Here is a 9192-nt window from a genome sequence, read left to right on the forward strand (position 1 = left end):
CAAAACTAGGAAGAATTAATACCTATTCTTCTGAAACTGTTCCAAAAAATAGAAATAGAAGGAAAACTTCCAAATTCATTTTATGAGGCCACCATTACCTTGATCCCAAAACCAGACAAAGACCCCATCAAAAAGAATTACAGAGCAATATCCCTGATGAACATGGATGCAAAAATTCTCACCAAAATACTAGCCAATAGGATCCAACAGTACATTAAAGGATTATTCACCATGACCAAGTGGGATTTATTCCTGGGCTGCAAGGTTGTTTCAACATCTGCAAATCAATCAATGTGAAACAATACATTATTAAAAGAAAGAACGAGAACCACATGATACTCTCAATAGATGCAGAAAAAGCATTTGACAAAGTACAGCATCCTTTCTTGATTAAAACTCTTCAGAGTGTAGGGATAGAGGGTACGTACCTCAATATCATAAAAGCCATCTATGAAAAACCCACAGCGAATATCATTCTCAATGGGGAAAAATTGAGAGCTTTTCCCCTAAGGTCAGGAACATGGCAGGGATGTCCACTATCACCACTGCTATTCAACATAGTACTAGAAGTCCTAGCCTCAGCAATCAGACAACAAAAAGAAATAAAAGCATCCAAATCGGCAAAGAAGAAGTCAAACTCTCACTCTTTGTGAACGATATGGTACTTTATGTGAAAAATCCAAAAGACTCCACCCCAAAACTGCTAGAACTCATACAGGAATTCAGTAAAGTGATCGGATATAAAGTCAATCCACAGAAATCAGTGGCATTTCTATAATCAACAACAAGACAGAAGAAAGAAATTAAGGAGTCAATGCCATTTACAATTGCACCCAAAACCGTAAGATAACTAGGAATAAATCTAACCAAAGAGGCAAAGGATCTGTACTCAGAAAACTATAGAATACTCATGAAAGAAACTGAGGAAGACACAAAGAAATGGAAAAACATTCTATGCTCATAGATTGGAAGAACAAATATTGTGAAAATGTCTATGCTACCTAGAGCAATCTACACATTTAATGCAATCCCTATCAAAATACCATCAACTTATTCAAAGAAATGGAACAAACAATCCTAAAATTTGTATGGAACCAGAAAAGACCCTGAATAGCCAGAGGAATGTTGAAAAAGAAAAGCAAAGCTGGCGACATCACAATTCCGGACTTCAAGCTCTATTACAAAGCTGTAATCATCAAGAGAGTATGGTACTGGCACAAAAACAGACACATAGATCAATGGAATAGAATAGAGAGCCCAGAAATGGACCTTCAACTCTATGGTAAACGAATCTTCGACAAAGCAGGAAAGAATGTCCAATGGCAAAAAGACAGTCTCTTCAACAAATGGTGTTGGGAAAATTGGACAGCCACATGCAGAAGAATAAAACTGGACCATTTCCTTACACCACCCACAAAAATAGACTCGAAATGGATGAAAGAACTAAATGTGAGACAGGAATCCATCAAAATCCTTGAGGAAAACACAGGCAGCAACCTCTTAGACCTCAGCCACAACAACTTCTTCCTAGACACATTGCCAAAGGCAAAGGAAGCAAGGGCAAAAATGAACTATTGGGACTTCATCAAGATAAAAAGCTTTTGCATAGTAAAGGAAACAGTCAACAAAACCAAAAGACAACTGACAGAATAGGAGAAGATATTTGCAAATAACATATCAGATAAAGGGCTAGTATCCAAAATCTATAAAGAACTTATCAAACTCAACGCCCAAAGAACAAATAATCCAATCAAGAAAGGGGTACATGCCCCCCAATGTTTATAGCAGCAATGTCCACAATAGCCAAACTATGGAAAGAGCCAAGATGTCCATCAACAGATGAATGGATAAAGATGAGTATATATATATACACACACACACATATACACAATGGAATATTATGCAGCCATCAAAAAATGAAATCTTGCCATTTGCGACAATGTGGACGGAACTAGAGGGTATTATGCTAAGTGAAATAAGTCAATGAGAGAAAGGCAAGTATCATATGATCTCACTGATATGAGGAATTTGAGAAATAAGACAGAGGATCATAGGGGAAGGGAGGGAAAAATGAAACAAGATGAAACCAGAGAGGGAGACAAACCATAAGAGACTCTTAATCTCAGGAAACAAACTGAGGGTTGCTGGAGTGCAGGGCGGTGGGAGGGATGGGGTGACTGGATCATGGACATTGGGGAGTGTATGTGCTGTGGTGAGCACTGTGAATTGTGTAAGACTGATGAATCACAGACCTGTACCCCTGAAACAAATAATACATTACATGTTAATAAAAAAAATAAAAAAATAATAATAATAAATAAATACATAAATAAAAAGCAAGCATTTATCTATTGTTTATATATGCCAGGCACGATTTCAAGCTCTTTGTTAACATAAGGAAGCTAAAACATGCAGGGAGAAAACTGTCCCAGAATCAGAGAGCTCAATAGTATTTCTTCTGAGGTTCTAGATTCAAGCCCAGGCAGTTAAGTTCTAGAATCTGTGGGCTTACCCACAATGCACTGCTGCCTCTCAGAGACAATTTCCATCTTGAAACCTCCTCCCAGAGTGCTCAAAACCAAGATTGACATTCAAAAACATGTTCACAATGAATGAATAAATGAGTGAATGAGTATACAACTGTGTCTCCTAAAATTTCAAAGACACTTCCTTAATTTATTAAGGAAATATTAATAAAAAGCTACTTGTTAAAAGATACACAAACCTGTAGCAAAAATAAGGTAGGTATAATAATGGCCCCACAAAGTTGTACACATCTTAATCCCAAAAATCTTAACCCCCAGAATGTTATAGTACAGTACCTAGCAAGAGGGAATTAAGATTGTTAATCTGTTGACCCTAAGATAAAAAGACTATCCTGGACTATTTAGATCCAGTGTATCCACAGAGGTCTGTAAATGTGGAAGAGGGAGGCAAAAGAGTCAGAGTGATACAATATGAGAAAGACTTGAGTGGTCACTGCTGTCTTTGAAGATGGAGTAAGGGGACCAAAAGGCAAGGAGTGTGAGCCACTACTAGAAGCTGGAAAAAATAATAAAATAGATTCTCCCTTAGAGTATCCACAAGGAATTTAGCCCTGTCAGTGCCTTGCTTGTGGCCCAGTGAGACCCATTTTAGACTTCTAACCTCCATAATGATAAGATAATAAATTTACATTGTTTTAAATCACCAAATTTATTATAATTTGTTACAGCAACAATTTTGTACCTGGAAATGGGGTGCTGCTAAAACAAATACCTAAAAATATGTGTGGCTTTAGAATTGTGCAATGGGCAAGGGCTAGAAAAATTTTGAGGAGCATGATAAGAAAAAGCCTGGATTGCTTTGAAAAGAGGTAGTAGAAATACTGATGTTAATTACTCTGTTAGTGAGGACCTGAAGGAAGTAAGAATCATGAGAGAGAAAACATATATTAGAGAACACCTACATCATCATGAACAGGCTGTTTGTTAGAAACATGATGTTAAAGGTACTTCTAGTGAGAGACAGATGGAAATGAGGAATTGATTACTGGAAGCCAGAGGAAAGGGGACTCAAGATATAAAATTTATGTAAATTTTACTTGAAAAAGGATCCACATCTTACGTTGTATTTCTAGGGAGCCCATCCTTAAAAAAGAAGTAAAACTTATAAGCAAATAGAGGAAAGTGGAATAATAAAAAAAATTAGGCAATAAAAAAGAAAGGCAGGAAAGGAGGGAAAATGAACAAAGTAGAACAAATAAAAAACAAGTAGTAAGATAGTAGATTTAAATCCAAATATATCAGTAATTACATAAAATGTCAACAAGTGAAGTGCTCTAATGAAGAAACAAAGATTGTCAAATTGGATTAAAAGAAAAAAAACAACTCTATGCTACTCTCGTGTTATTCATTAAATATTAGAATACAAAAAGGTAAAAGTAAAAGAATATCAAACGTGTATCATGCAATAGGAAACAGCAGACTGTAAAGCATGGAATATTACTAGGTACAGAAAAGGATATATAGTAATGATAAAAGAGTCAATCCACCAGAAAAACAAAAATTAATCTAAGTTTGTATGCACAAAATAACATATCTTCACAATATATAAAGAAAAAAAAAAGACTCGTTTCAAAGGAGAAATATGTAAAACTACAATCCAAGTGGGAGATTTTCACATATTTCCCTCAGTAATTGGTGGAATATGCCATCAAAAAAAAATCCCTAAGGAAATTTAAGATTTGAACATATATGGAATAGTGAACCTAATTGGCCTATATAAAATAATTCATCCAACAAATGCAGAAAATATATTGTTTTGGATTCCCATACAAGATCTGCCAAAATTGTCATATGTGATACTATAAAGTAAGTCTCAACAAATTCAAAATGATTAAACTACAATATATTCTTTGACTACAGTGAAATTAAACAAGAACAGAGAAACAAAAGCTAGCTGGAAAATCTAATATTTTGAATTTAAGCTTACACTCTCAAATAACTCATGAGTCAAAGAATAAATCAAAATGGAGATTAAAAATAATTTAAACCAAATGACGATAAAAATGCAAGATATTAAAACTTATGGTATGTGGTTATAACCATGCATATAGCAAAATGTATAGCCTCAATTAAATCTATCAGGTAAGAAGAATAGCTAGCGGTAAGTGATATAAGATGACAGCAAGAAGGACACGTCAAGAAGGAAAAAAATGAAAACAAAATGTTAAATTAATGCAATATAATACAAATGTTCAATACAGAGAATCAATAAATCCAAACATTGATGTTTGAAATTTTCATTTAACTGGTAAATTCATCGTAAAACAAATCAAGGAAAAAAATGCTAAGTTGCAAAAAAGTAATATAAGTGAAAAACATAAATGATCTTACAGACACTAAAGGTACTAAAATATGATCAATTTGTTTCCATAAATGTGAAAACTTAAGCAAATGATTTATTAGAAAACACCTTATCAAAACTGACACAAGAAGAAATAATCTAAATACCCCTGTGTATACTAAAGATATTAAAGTAATTAAATATTTCCATAAAGAAATTCTAGACCAAGATAACTTCACTGGTGCGTTCTTCCAAACACTTAAGGAAAAAAAATAACATCAATAGTATACAAATTCTTCTACGGTATAGACAAAGATGGTATATCAAAGAAGGTACATTTTTCAAGTCATTATATAAGGCCAATACATCGTTGATTCCAAAGCCTGACAAAGACATTGCAAGAAAAAAAATTAGAGACCAATATCTAACATAAACAAAATTTTTTAAAATAGCAAACAAAATATTAACACAATAAATCCAGCAACACATAAAAAGGATAATATATTATGACCACATCATGTTTATTTCAGGGACATAAGATCAACTTAATAGTCAAACATCAATAAATATAATCTATTGTATTTAATAGAATAACATAAGAAAATTATATGAACATGTTAATAATGTGAAAATTTGATAAAATTCACCACTAAAAATTCTCAGCAAACTAGGACTAAAAGGGAATGTATTACACTTGATTAAGGGTACCTACAAAAAAAACTTCAGAAAACATCTTACTTAAAGGTAAGATATTCAAAGTAATGATGCAAGATAAAGAAATAAAATAGATAGGGTTGGGAAAAGAAGAAGCAAGAGTGTCATTATCCACAGATAACAGTATTGTGTATACAGAAAATATAAAATAATACAGATATTAGAATTTATAAGTAAACCTAGCAAGGTTACTGGATAATTGCTTAATATAAAAATTCAATTTTATTTCTATATACTGACAACAAACTACTAAGAAATTAAATTTAAAAAGATACTTTTTACATTAGCATCAAAAATATCAAATAATTCGGAATAATATTGCAAAAAAGAGACAAAGATTGTGTGAGAGAGAGATGCAAGACCTCTACAGAGAAATCTATTGAGAAAAGCAATTTAAAAACCTAAAAAATAGAGAAATATATCATGTTCATAGATTGAAAAAATTCTGTAATGATTAACTCTCTACAAGTTAATCATTGTAATTTAAATCAATACCCAGGAGGATTGCTATAAAAATTGACAAGCTGGTTTAAATATTTTTAATGGAAACATAGGGTCAAGAAAAGTCAAGACAATCTTAAAGAAGAACAAAGCTAGAGGATTTATGGTGTCAGATATTAAGATGTAATATGAAACTACATTAATTAAGAGAGCATAGTATTGACATAAAGACAGACAAATAGGCCAATGAAATGGGATGGAGAGTCCTGGAATGAACAACATATAATGGACATTTGACATGAGAATGACAAGGCAGTGCAGTGGAGAAAAGATGATTTTTCAATAAATGGTATTGTGTCACTTACATAGTCATGTGAATCTGAACTATTACCTCATAAAATACATTAAAGTCTAGTGCAGATTGTAGACCTAAATATGAAAAGAACAATAAAGCTTTTACAAGAAAACATAGGGGAATATCTTCATGACCTCAGAGTTGGCAAAGATTTTTTAAACTGGGCATAAAAGGCATTAATCATAAAGGGAAGGATTGATAAATTGGACTACATTGAAATTAAAAATGCTTGTTCATGCAAAGACACAATCAAGAGAGTAAAAAGACAAGACACAGAGTGGAAAAAGATAACCAACAAAGATTTCATTTCAAAATGTATCTTATGAATCAGTAAGAACAAGACTGGCAACTTAATCTTTTACTGGGTAAGTAAGTGGCTTGAGCAAGCAGTTCAGAAAAGGCCAATAAACATATGAGAAGGTATGCAACCTCATTAATCATTAGGGAGATATAAATTAAGCCATGACGTTGAATGACGACCTTTAAAAAGACTGAAAATACCAAATATTGAGGATGCAGAATAATGAGAACTTTCAGAAACCACTGCTGGGATGTATGTTGGTACACTTTAAAAGACTAGATGGTCAACTGAATTATGGGTTCTAATTCTTCATTTCTGTGCAATAGAATTTAATTCTATATCCACACACTAACAACTACCTCATGGTAGATGGAGCAAATTTCCCCCATCCCCTGGTTTGGCCATGTGACTTGTGTTATACAATGGATGTTAGTGGACATAATGTGAGCAGAGACTCAAAATGTGCTTTAGCAGTTAATACCATCTTACTTCCAGCCTTGAGAAGAGGCTTGGTTGGCCGTAAGAAGAGTGTGCCTTGACAAGCCACTGGTTCAAGAAGGATGACAGACATATGAAGCAGATCTGAACCGAATGTCCAGCTTCGATCTAAGTCCAGCTGAGTTCAGCTTAGTTCATAAGCACCCCAGCCGACACACAGATTTGTATTAAATGCTTACTGTTAAATGCAACTCATTTTGATGTGGTTAATTATGTAGCATTATTAAAATAATAGGTGATTGATATTTGCTCTAAATACTAGAGCTCAACATATGTCTGCGTAGCAATGTTACTGGTACATGTATCTCCTAAGTATGTATCCAAAAGAAAGGCAGGCATATAAATACCAGATGTATGAGAATGCTCATTGGAGGATTATTCCTAATAGCCGAAACATTAGAAACAACTTGAATATTCATCAGCTTCAGAATGGATGAATACATAGTAGTATACTCAATGAAAGACTACAGAGCAAAGAAAATGAAGGCATTTCTGCCACAATTACCAACACAGATCAATTTCACAAAGATAATGTTAAATACAAGAAATTCAGCCTCAAAATAATTCATATTGTATGATTCTCTATATATAAAATTTAAAACCAGATCAGGATAGGTGTTATCTGGGGGAAGGAGGAAGCACAAGAGCACACTGGAGTGCTGGCAAGGTTCTAATCCCTGACCTTCATGATTAGTCATGTGGGTTCACTTCGGGGAAAATGCACAAAGGTGTACACTTACAGTATTACAATTTTATGAACACATGTTATACTAACTAAAACTACAAATTTTGCTATTTGCTTCTTTATATTTTTTAAGGAAAAAACCCTTATTGGGAAATCAGTAGACTCAGACTCTAGTTTTTTCTCTTCCATGAATCCAATAGCCTTCAAAGTGAAATGGGCAAGATCATCATTTCAGATATAAGAAGAAAATACTAGGGCAATTATTTATTTATTTACCTTTAAAAAAATCTGAAAAGCCTTACTGGTGTTTCATATACAGACTGACACTCTCACCCTCTTTTGGCTCTTCTGCTAGAGGGTTCACGTGTCTGCTACACAATGTCCACAGGGGACCCTCAAGGGTCCAGGATGCAAGTTCCAGGATGCATGAGACAGAGCAGCTTCCTCACATGTCAATTCACTGTCAGCATATTAACATGCAGCTGGCTAAGTGAATTTGGGCATTTTATTGTCCAGTTTTAATCAGCCTAATAATCACAAAATGGAGAAAGGACTGCAAATACCCCAGCAAAGAAACTGGATTGAGCATTATACAAGTACAAGAGAAAAATAAGAAAATCGTAGGTCTGAATTTTCTCCTCCTGATACTAAGTCTTAGCCCCATCACAAGACAGAAATAATTAAATCAGCAAAAATCCCTCAAAAATATTTTTTAAAGTGTTGCACTGTGGAAATAAAAATTCACATTAATAATGAGCTTCACCTAAGTATGTAATATTCCCTGAGAGACTGGGATGTATGCCTTAAGCATAGTATGAAGCCATCATATTCGTGAAACAACAAATATTATTCAATTCATCATCACCTCATGCTTTATTTCTAATACATATATTTTTATAAGATACACAATATGTTAATAAAGTGGTTCATGTATATGAATTGTTTTAGACACCATTATAGACAGAATGTTTTAGACACCACTACAAATTAAATTTGATTGTCTATAAATAAGGGACATTGAATGTAGAGCTGAATATTTCTTAGACCCTCTCCTAGTCTGGTTTCCCATGAGTCTATCATTTTATGTCTGAAAAGTAATTTCCCAAAATCTATTAAAATGCAAGTTAAAAAGTAGACAGACAAACAGAGAAAGACATGTATCATATGACCTCACTGATATGAGGAATTCTTAATTGTAGGAAACAAACTGAGGGTTGCTGGAGTGGGGGGTGGGGTGGGAGGGATGGGGTGACTGGGTGATAGACACTGGGGAGGGTATGTGCTCTGGAAGCGCTGTGAATTGTGCAAGACTGTTGAATCTCAGATCTGTACCTCTGAAACAAATAATGAAATATATGTTAAGAAAAAAAA

Source organism: Leptonychotes weddellii, chromosome 2 (assembly GCF_054177405.1).
Source record: "Leptonychotes weddellii isolate Sample4059 chromosome 2, ASM5417740v2, whole genome shotgun sequence".
Lineage (NCBI taxonomy): Eukaryota > Metazoa > Chordata > Mammalia > Carnivora > Phocidae > Leptonychotes > Leptonychotes weddellii.